This window comes from Mustela nivalis (assembly GCF_964662115.1).
Source record: "Mustela nivalis genome assembly, chromosome: 4".
In the NCBI taxonomy this organism is placed as follows: Eukaryota; Metazoa; Chordata; class Mammalia; order Carnivora; family Mustelidae; genus Mustela; species Mustela nivalis.
In genome coordinates, this window is record NC_139023.1 from 159,871,423 (window position 1) to 159,883,675 (window position 12,253).

The window sequence follows — 12,253 nt, forward strand, 5'->3', positions numbered from 1 at the left end:
CGAACAAAAGAGTTGATTTCTATAGGCTAATATCTTCACCCTTATGGGGCATCTGTAAATCTATCTAAGAGAAAGTAGCATTCTCTTTTGTTTAAAAGACTTTATTTATTTATTTGACAGAGAGAGAGAGAGAGATCACAAGTAGGCAGAGAGGCAGGCAGAGGGAGAGGAGGAAGCAGGATCCCCGCTGAGCAGAGAGCCCAATGTGGGGCTTGATCCCAGGACCCTGAGACCATGACCTGAGCTGAGGGCAGAGGCTTAACCCACTGAGCCGCCCAAAAGTATCATTCTCTTGTTCTAATCTTTCTTTTTCACCATCATTCATTTTCAGTCCCTTTTAGATCAGCAAATACCTTTCCTTCTTTTAATTCATTACTGGTTTTCATTCAAATCATTCTTCCATCCCCAGAGTACAAACGTAAGGTTCAGTAGAGGATTAACCCATATAGGTGGCAGTACTGAGTCTTGTTAATGCCCTTTGTCTATTTCAGTCAGAGTACGACTGGATAAGCACAAGCTTATGAGTCTCATCCACTGGGCAGAAAATCAGAAATGGATCCAGCTTAGCAAGGTGAAAAGAAACGCAGCCCCATGTCCCCTCAGGAAATTGTACAGTGACACTCAAGGATATTGTTATGCCCGCATGTTAAGCAATTCTTTTTCCTGAAACTCTTAAATGAAATCCAACTCTTGCTACTACAGAATTGGGTAGAGATAAAGAACAGAAAATTAGAAATAGAGAAAAATTTTATGTAGGTTCCCATGTCTCACCCCTCTTCCTTACCTTCCATGATATCTCAATAACCTGACCAGTGGAAAATCCCCTTTACTTTCATGCATATTAAATTTTGACACACATTTATTCAACCAGAGAGGCCATCACTTCAGTCCACTCTCACTCTCACTTTTGTAAGCAAGCGTTTCTATAGCTCATTCCATTGGACAGTCAGCTTACTACTTTGTAGAAGTGAACTTTCTTGCATATGATGTTGTTTTAGTCCATGTTGCAGTGTATCTGCAATAAAATGAGGTGATATATAAGCAAGAAGCCCAAATGGAAATAATGTCCTCTGTAGTATTAGGGGAGTTTTCTTCAGCTATCAGATATGCAAATCCAAACCCAGAATGCATATCTATCACCGGGAAAGCCCACTGGTATCCACCACAGAACCATGGATTACCTGTCAGCTGTGGGTCGGCCCTAATCACGGTAGGAGGCCCATGACTATGTTTAGTCTCTGATGTTCCTGTTAACAGACAGAGCAATTTTTAGTCACCTTTCTAGTTTCTATGTGAGGTAGTTGAACATGTCTTCCTGCCTATTATTGCATTGCCCAAATGTCTACAGCCACTATCTCCTTACCCAAATGTCCATTTTCAAGTGAAATGGGCATTCACTTTTGGGTTCAAGTCACTTTAGAAATCAGAAGGGGGGGGGTTGATGAGTATCAGCATGTCCCACTTTAGTTCCCTCCTTCAAATCCAGGTCTTCTATAACAGAGCACCCCACCAGGGTTTCCTTTATTTTTCCAGTCATCTGGAGGATCCTTTTCCAAATCACATTACCAGTCCATTAGTCCCAATTCAAAAATGCTGGCTGTTGCCACAGGGTGGCAGTAAGAGACTTTTGCCAGAAGCTACAGTCAGCACACTGGCCAGTAGCAGAAACTTCCACAATCACCATCTTGTTCAGTCCTCTTATCATTTACAGTTAACCTTATTTATAAGCCATACTGAACTATGACATAAGAAATCTGTGGGCACTAATATCACTGTTTCTCACAGGTCCGTGATTAAAGCCAAAAGTGTTCTCCAGTGTATCTCGTATGGTTTTAAATTAGGTACATGAGTGGGCTCAGGTAATTTTAATTTTCTTATTTAGCATGCCTTCTTAAAATGGAGGGAGGAGCAGAATGGCACAATTTACCCCTTTCCCAGTGACTTGGATAAGGGAAGAGCCCATTCAGACATCACATCCTTTGCAATGATATATTCTGGTAGGAGTGAGACAGTAACCATATACAATTTGTATCCATAAATCCCCACTTGAGCCATACTTTCACTTGCTAGACTTCCATCCACACATCATCACATTCCCCTAATGTAATTACAGTGCCCGTTAACAGTACATTAGCACGTCTGGGTACCAGTGTCTAGCAATCCCAATAACATTTCTTCATCACCCATAGGCCTCTTGACCTAGATCAATGCAAATGGCTGTGGGCCCCTAGTGGGGTTTTACTCTAAGAGATTTGGGCTTTCCCATCACCCACAATCATAATTGTCTCTTTGCTTTGCACTTTTTACATTGGCATATCTCTGAAGAGGTTTTGGACTCTTTTCTTGTGTAATACTCAGTTTTTTAATCTGCCCAAACTAGGGTAGATTGAATGAATCTGTCTCAGTCATTTTTCAATCTGAGGAGTTGGTGCTGGAGTGTTTATAATCTTTTATAGCGATTCTTTAACATTTAGTGAATACTCCAGTTATCTTCTCCCTTTTCATGCCATTTTTAATCAACCATTAAATTGTCCCAATTTCCTCATCCCTTTTTTGATCCTTCTTGCCCCTTTTCTTCTGAATAATTCTACTTTCCCCCTACTATTAAACCTCATTCAGAAGAGCTGAGCAAAGAGATCTGGGAAATTTCCCTCAAATTATCTTGCCCCCCGCCCCCAACATAGTAGGCACCACAGACTTGTACCTCTTTCGTCTCAGCATTAACCATCACCTGATACAAAATTACAGTGTTAGGTCATGCATCATCATATGGCCAATCCAAAGATTCCCAGCATTTCAGTAGCATTGGAGTATTCCATGTACTGTCCAAGAGAGGAGATGGGTAACTCCCCTCTCAGGACTTGTATAACACACTGTTGCCATTAGAAAGCTTAACCAAGTGGGAGTTTGCCCCTCTAGCCACCTCTCTGTGAGGTACAACTGCACATGATACCACCTCTAATTCCCCAACTCAATTTCCATTTCAATAGCAATTCCCAGAAGAGCTGCAAAATGGATCTAAAAGGTAGCTTAACTCTATAATTGACTAAATTCCAAGCAAATCAAGTATCTTCCCAAACTTCTCCTGGATACTCCATTCCTCCCTTTTACAGAGAGTCGTGGGCCCTAAATAGTGGTGCCAGCAGCTTCAGTGTGCTCTTGGTCACTTTACCTAGAAAATAGATAGGAGCAGCAAGGCTCCAATTCTTGGCTGAACTTCCCTCAATTTGACTCTCTTTTGCTTCCCCCCTTTTGGCCCTGGGGCCTACAAGTGCTTTTCTGCCTGTCAGTGAAAGAAGTAATTCTGTGAACTCAGCCTAGAATGGGCAGAGAGAAACCACCTAGAAACAATGTTTTCATCCCCCTCAACTCCCTGTATCTCATCTTTCTTTCTCCTGAACAATGCTTTAGCCTTTATTATCTAAATTAGAGTGGAGGAGGCATTCATTTCAAATGTCCCATCTGGGTCACTAATGGTGTGATATTCAGCTAACAGTAGAGAATTCCCCCGTTCAGGTATTTTGAAAAGGATTCACCACCAGACTCTATAGAGTGTCTCACACAAGCCTTTTATTTAAAGATAAAGGAATCAAAAGGATATTAAGAGGTACAAACTTTCAGGTGCAAAATAAATAAGTCAGAGAGATAAAAAGCACAGTATAGGAAATATAGTAAATTAAGACTAAAATTAACATAGTTTGGTGACAGATGGTGTGACAAAACTTACCATGGTAAACACTGAATAATGTAGAAAACTGTTGAATCATTATGTTGTATACCTGAAACTAACATAACACTATATGTAATGATATATCAATTAAAAAAATAAAAGTAGGGCACCTGGGTGGCTCAGTTGGTTAAGAAACTGCCTTCGGCTCAGGTCATGATCCTGGAGCCCCAGGATCAAGTCCCACATCAGGCCCTCTGATCATCAGGGAGCCGGCTTCTCCCTCTGCCTCTTGCCCCTTTCATGCTCGCTCTCTCTCTCTCAAATAAATAAAATCTTAAATAAATAAATAAATAAATAAAAGTAAAGAATACAGGACAGCAGGAGAAAGAGAATGCAGGCAAGCATGAAGGATACCCCAAAGACAGCATAAGCTCCAACTCCCCAGAGCCCTTTCTCTGAGCACCATGACTGACTAAACCTTGTGCTTACACCAGGAGATCAGTGCAAGGAATCTTAGGTAGAAACACTACCAGAAAGCTCTTAGTGGCCCCTTAAGCAGTCTAGACAGGTCATCAAACTGGTTAGGCCTGTTACAAAGCACAGTGAAGAAACTGACCCTCAGAGCCACTGGGGAGGGTTTGGGTCTTAAGCAGCACATCATAAATACTACTGCCACTATCTTGGCCAAAATAAAACCAGACATGCAGGGGTCCACAGAGATAAAGATGGAGCAACTCCAGTCTACAGGTAAATCAACTTTCTCTCCACATTTCACTTCACCATAAAATTTAAAGCATTTATTGCCTACATTATTATTTAATTATTATACTACTGTTGAATATTAAATAAAAATTGTTGAAGTTATATCTATCTATATCTATATCATCTATGTTTTACCTCTCCAGTTATATTGTATTTTGATGATTTAGTCCACTTATTAGTTGCTAAATTAACATTTTGGAAAAAAAGCATGACAGTGATATAATGAATACATGAAGAGAATTAATATTGAGATTAATTAGAAATAGATTACTACTAGCCCAAGGCACTAATAGAGATTCTGTAATCACCACACAAGAGATGCCAATAGCCAGTTCCTGTCTGGAGGAATCTAGTATCTCAAAATTTCTATTTGGATTTCATATTACCGAAATATGGCACTGTTTGATTAATCCAAATTGCTAGTCAGTATAATACTCTGGGTTTTATGCAGCTCAACAAAATAAGAAAAAAATGATAAAATAAGGGGAAAGGAAAGGAAAAAAAGTTTTGTTATAAACAAGTTGATTTTCTTTTTTCTTTCATCTTTCCTTTTACATTTTTTAAATTATTTTTTTTATTTTTTTTTATTTTCAGCATAACAGTATTCTTGTTTTTGCACCACACCCAGTGCTCCATGCAATCTGTGCCCTCTCTAATACCCACCACCTGGTTCCCCCAACCTCCCACCCCCTGCCCCTTCAAAACCCCCAGATTGTTTTTCAGAGTCCATAGTCTCTCATGGTTCACCTCCCCTTCCAATTTCCCCCAACTCCCTTCTCCTCCCCAGCTCCCCATGTCCTCCATGCTATTTGTTATGCTCCACAAATAAGTGAAACCATATGATAATTGACTCTCTCTGCTTGACTTATTTCACTCAGCATAATCTCTTCCTGTCCCGTCCATGTTGCTACAAAAGTTGGGTATTCATCCTTTCTGATGGAGGCATAATACTCCATAGTGTATATGAACCACATCTTCCTTATCCATTCGTCCTTTGAAGGGCATCTTGGTTCTTTCCACAGTTTGGTGACCGTGGCCATTGCTGCTATAAACATTGGGATACAGATGGCCCTTCTTTTCACTACATCTGTATCTTTGAGGTAAATACCCAGTAGTGCAATTGCAGGGTCAAAGGAAAGTTCTATTTTTAATTTCTTGAGAAATCTCCACACTGTTCTCCAAAGAGGCTGCACCAACTTGCATTCCCACCAACAGTGTGAGAGGGTTCCCCTTTCTCCACATCCCCTCCAACACATGTTGTTTCCTGTCTTGCTAATTTTGGCCATTCTAACTGGTATAAGGTGATATTTTTAAAAATGTTTTATTTACTTATTTCACACAGAGAGGGGGGTAGGGAGAGAGCAAGCACAAGACAGGGAAGCTGCAGGAAGAAGGAGAAGCCAACTCTCTGCTGAGCATGGAGCTCTATCTGGGACTTGATCCCAGGATCCTAGGATCATGACCTGAGCCAAAAGCAGTCACTTAACTGACTGAGCAACCCACGTGCCCTATCTGTCTTTATTTTAAAGAAAATTCTGGAGAATCACATATGAAGAGCTTCTGAGGTACTGGCAATATTTTTTTCTTACTTGTGTGAAGTTATACAGTTATTTATTTTAGTTTTTCATTGTACTGGACATTTATGCTTTATTCACTTTTTGATGTTATTAAACACAAAATTTTAAAATTTATGAGACTTGACAAAATTATTGAGAATAAAATACTTCATAAAGTCAATAAACTAAAATAAATAATGATCCTATATAACAGCAATAATAAATCAAGAAATTTATTATTTAATTAAAAGAAATAAAATGAATCTTATTTTATAAAAAAAGTATTCCAGGGATTGTAAATGGGTGTTGGAAAAGTCTGGAAGTGAGGACTCCTTATGTGTCCAAATGATAAATTAAGACCCATCTGAGTTGGAAGTCATATCTAGCTATGTTTTTTCTAAGAACATGAAGAATTACCTGAACCATTTTTTTCCCACTAAAGCTTCTCATTTCTCAATACCAAGGTCAGACTTCCTCTCCAAAGTATTCCTGACTGTTCTAGGAAAATACCCTTTCCTTACATTATCCAGTGCATTCAATGGCTCGCATTTTACTAAAAGTGACTTTTTTCTCTACACAAATAAGATCAAGAAATATATTTGTTTAAATATATCATTTTCTCCCAGGCTTCTTACAGCCTTTCTAACAAATGCCTCCAACGGAGCTATACTTTTGTTTGTCTATTTTCCTTCTCTTTGATTAAGATATCAAGCTTCAGCTTAATAGTCCATTTGAAAAATGTTAGTTTAATTTCAGTAAATGTGGTAGCAAAAGTATGAAATCATATAAAAATGCCCTTAAGGAGGAAGAAATGATGTGATTGTCTAAACTGAGGTTTCTTCTGGATGTTGACATTCATTAACAGAAAATGAATGATAATAATTCCTAATAACTAATTAATTAATGTTAATTAATAAAAAAAAATAATTCACAATAGTGAATTACATTTATTTGTACATGAAGCATGACTGATTCTCACCATGAGGTGTCTTACTCTTTAGGGACAGATTCCACTGAATTCATTTTTTGTGTTCCTGACACAACTAAGTATGTATTTCAACCATTCTAAGCACAGAATAAATGAATAGTAAGTTTATTTTTTAGTGCTAGCATTCAGTTATTCATTTATTCAAAATATGCACCTATGATATAAAATAAGTATAATGGAGAAAATTGGTTTCTTTCCTATTCACATATTCCAAATGGTTAAATAATTAATAAACACAATATGTTACATTACTCTCATTTTGCAGAATAAGAGCAAGACTAGATTCCCTTTGGACTTTATGTTTCCCAAGTCATCACCATGAAGCGGAAAATAAATAGTGCTGCTATTTGGCTGAACAGAGGCAGAACAATTCACATTGGACTTTCACAAGAACATGTGCAGTAGTGATGACACCATCCTACATCAACAGCAGTTGGACATTACCAAAGCTCTCTCACATTTAACTTCCCAACAACCTTTCGAGTCCATAGGAAGATGTGACCTTCATTTCACAGATAAGAAAGCAGAATTTGGCAATGCTGTGATATTTGCTCAAATCACATGCCAGAAGCAGGGAAGTCAAGCTCTACCCAAACTTTCGAGTCCCCTGGCTATACTTTTTAGTATACACCATTGTCATACACATTCTTATGACATACAAATAAGTATTCTGTTTCAGAATTCAAAGGAGCTAATGCATTTTAAATAATGAACAATAAATCAAAAATCAAATTGGAGCTTAAAAAAACAAAATGAAAGTGTAAGCAATTTACTTTTTTGTCACTGAAATTGTTATTTTTATTTTTTCCCCTTCTTTTAGGTGACTAGTTCACAGATGAGTTATTAAAGAAGATTTTAGAATTATTATCTTGGCAACCTCTATCAATTCAAAATGTAGTAAAACTGAAAATCTGTGCTTACAGTTTCTCGAAGTACCATTTGTTGAATACTAAGCACTGTATTAGGTACTCTATAAACATAATTTTCTTAAATTATCATAATGATCTTAGGAAGGGGTAAATATTATTACTTCTCTGTTACCAACAAGAAATCTGAATTCAATGATTCAGTTCAATCTGAAGTTCAATGAGGTTGAAAACTTGTCTAAAAACACATGAGCTAAGATTTGTGTTAACCTACCTTACAAAGTTTGGGTCCCCAACCATTCTACTATTTGAGCCCCCCATATGTTTGGGGAAAAATTGGGAAAGAATTTTAGAAATTATGACACATGATGTTAATTCCTAAATTAGTCACTGTTCAATCCCAGAAGCAGAATCATTAGTATATACATGAATTGGTTTTAAGAGCTCGTTCTTGCAGTGGTGGGTCTTGTTTAACTGTGGGTCTCTGTAATAAGGTTGTCTTTGTGCTCAGTTCTGGAGTCTATAGTCACAGGACAGGTAGATGGGCATGGAAGGAGGGAAAGAAAGATCAAGCAGGAACCCACAGACACAAGCTGAAGAATGATGTGAAAGCCTGTATCAGGGCTTGCCACCTGTGAAGTTGTGATGAAGCTCTCCTGCAGAAGCCAGGGACTTTGGTCACAGAGGTCACAGACAAGGTAGAGCAACCAGCAAGGTAAGTAGGCAGATGAGTGACAGTGCGTGTCATCAACAAAATGACTGCTGTTTCACATCTGTTCTCCAAATCTCCCTCAAGAAATTCTCTTCTGGCCAGTGCTAACTGGAAACAGATAAGAAAGGAAATCTAACCAAACATAGAGTTTAGTAGTGTGAAATACTGGGTTGTGAAGGATTCTGAGACTCAAGAGTTCTGTTACTGATTAGTAATGTCTGCTGTGGGCACAAGAGAGGAAAGTCATGATAAATATGACATAAATATGCCACTCTACCCTTCGCTGTCATGCTTTTCTTCAGATAGTAAGATTGCAAGAAATGTTGATAAGTAAATCAATAATAGAACCATATATAATTATTAAAAGTATTTCACATTGAGGTCAAGGAACTCCCCAAATTTATAGAATAGGTATCAAGAAGATAATCACATGTTCTTACAAAACACCCCTGTTAAAGACAAAATACAAAGCTAAATGGACATTTCTAAATTCATTGGGAACATAGGGACAAATGGACTTATGTAACAATCACTTTCTCATTAACATCTTGCTCAGAAATGCATACAAATACACACTTATAAACATTCTTTCTAACATGCAAATTATAAATATAAAATACTTGATAGTCACTGTCAACTACTCATATTAAGTGAATCAATCATGTTTTACTTGGTGCTGATCTTGAAAATTGGGTTCCTCATGCAGCAGACCAAAACAGTGAGTAATTGCAGAAATATTCCTCACTTGCACACTGGTGTATTTTGATATGATTACATAGAACTTTCTGATTTAGAGTTACAAAAAACATTTATCTTTTTTTATGCATATTCATTATCACACTGTGAAGCAAGTAAAGTTCCAATTTTCAAAGACAAAGAAATTCAGGCTCACAGATGTGAAATTGCTTATGACCGTATAAGTGACAATATAATAATTCTAATCCAGTTTTATTGACTGCAAAATCTGCTATATAAATTTTCCTGATGACTATATCAAATACACATGTTGGCACCAGCAAGAGGGAAATACTTTCATTCTGGGATAGACTTACTAAGCATGCATAAGGATTCTGCTTTCTATCCAGGGCCTCTGTACTTTGACTCCCTCACCATTTGTTCTCATGAATGCTTGCTTGAAGCAGGTACCCATGGGGGTGATATTGTCCACCACCCCCCCTTTTTTTTGATAGGGGACATACACACATGGAAAGGTAGGAACAAGAGTATAATAGGGGATGCTGGAAAATTTTAAGTTTCTAGCAAAATTCCATTCTCAAATAGTTATATCTATATATTTGCTTAGTTACACTAGAATAAATGTTCCATTAAAGCAGAATGTGGAAATAGGCTCTTTTTGTGCTGAATGTGTAGTATCTTGAGGACAGGTGGAAAATTGAGATTTGTTCCTTTCAGATAAACCAAAGGAAAGGAAAATCACAGGAATTTGTAAAGGGAGCATGGCACTCTGAATCTCATTTGGTCTTTGCAACCATGCTTAAGATAGGTCTCAACATTCCCATTTTATAAATGACAAAGCTAAGTTTCAAACAGTTTGAGGGGACTGCTGAAGGCTCCAAGACTAGTAAGATTATTCTATTCTATTCAATTATTCTTATCCTCACAGAGTTTTTCCTTATTGTGAAGAAAAATTTCCTTCATGTTCCATCTTTTAGGGTCATAGAAAAAGTCTAAATTTCTGTGTAACACATAAATCATTAAGGTCAAGTAATGGGTCTAACCTAAAGGTAGAAATTACTCTTTAGGATGACCAAATACAAATAAGCAATGAAGAGCAATAAGGAATTTGAGTAGACTTGTCTATATAATAGACCCATTTCCCCAAGGCCATCCAATGCTTCTTCTTCAATGAAAACGTCCATATTAACAGTAGATAACATAAAGTGAAAATTGCAAGAATGAAAGTTTCACAACAACTGAAAGTACTTGTTTTTCCCTGAAATTGTGTATCTGAGAAGTATAAGATATAGAGTACATAAGTAAATTTCCTTAAGTCATACAGCAAGTAAGGGATGGAGCCTAGCATTAAATGCCAATCAGTCTGACACCACCAGGGCACTCTAAAGTACTACATTCTGTATTCTACCAGTTAAAAAAAAAAAAAAAAAAGTTCAGGCAACAACAACAAAAAGAGGAGGAGGAAAGAGAAAGGAAGAACAAAACCTTCACGCCTGGGTGGCTCAGTGGGTTAAGCCGCTGCCTTCGGCTCAGGTCATGATCTCAGGGTCCTGGGATCGAGTCCTGCATCGGGCTCTCTGCTCAGCGGGGAGCCTGCTTCCCTCTCTCTCTCTCTGCCTGCCTCTCCATCTACTTGTGATTTCTCTCTGTCAAATAAATACATAAAATATTAAAAAAAAAACCTCAATGGTATTTTTATCTTCTTATTCTGGGCTATTTTCAGCAGCTGGCAATAAGAAGCAATTAACTACTACAACAGCTACTAACACTACTAAATACATTTATTTTTTAAATCAAGAAGTGTCTTGAAAAAGTATATTGACAATTGACTCTACAAATTTTTTAAAAATAGACTTTACTTTTACAGCAGTTTAAGGTTCCTAGCAAAATTGATCAGAAGCTATAAAAAGTTCTCTTTTATACCCTGCAACCATGTGCCATCCAGAATCCCCTCCACTATCATATTCTGCACCATAGTAGTATGTTTGTTAGTACTGTGTACTGATAGTTGAAATACCTACATTGACACATCATTATCACCCAAGGTTTATGGTTTATATTAGGCTTCACACTTGGTGTTGTATATTATTTGGGTTTTGACAAATGTAATGACATGTGTCTACCACCACAGTATCAGACAGAATAGTTTCACTGACCTAAAAAATCCTCTGTGTTCAACCTATTCATTCCCACCCCCAATCTTTGACCACCACTGATCTCACAGTCTCCATATTTTTGCCCATTTCAGAATGTCATATAGTTGGAATCCATATAATATGTAGCCTTTTCAGCTTGGCTCCTTTCACTTAGTAATACATACTTAAAGTTCCTCCATGTCTTTTCATGACTTAGTAGTCATGAAAAGTGTTGGAATTCAATTGTCTGGATGTACCACAATTTATTTATCCATTTTCCTACTGAAGGACATCTTGGCTGCTGCCTAGTGTTGACAATAAACCTTCTGTAAACACCTGCATGCATGTTTTTGTGTAGACATACATTGTTAATTCATTTGGGTAAATACCAACGAGGACAATCATTGGATTATACGGTTAAGAGTATGTTTAGTTTTTAAGGAACTACCAAATTGACTTCCAAAATGGCTGTACCATTTTGCATTGTTACCAACAATAAGTAAGTATTGCTTTAACATCCCACATCCTCACCAGCATCTGATGTTAGTGTTTTGGACTTTGTTCATTCTAACAGGTAGGCAATAGTATTTCATTGGTGTTTCAATTTTTAGTTCCCAAAGAACATAACATATTGAACATCTTTTCATGTGTTTATTTTTCACTTGTATATCTTCTTTGAAGAGGTATCTTTTGCCCATTTTTTAATCAGGTGGTTCATTTTCTTATTATTGAGTTTTCAGGGTTTTTAAAATACTTGGATAACAGTCATTTATCATACATACATTTTGCAAATATTTATTTCCAGTGTGTGGCTTGTCTCTTTATTCCATTAATATTGTCTTTCACAGAGCATAAATTTTTAATTTTA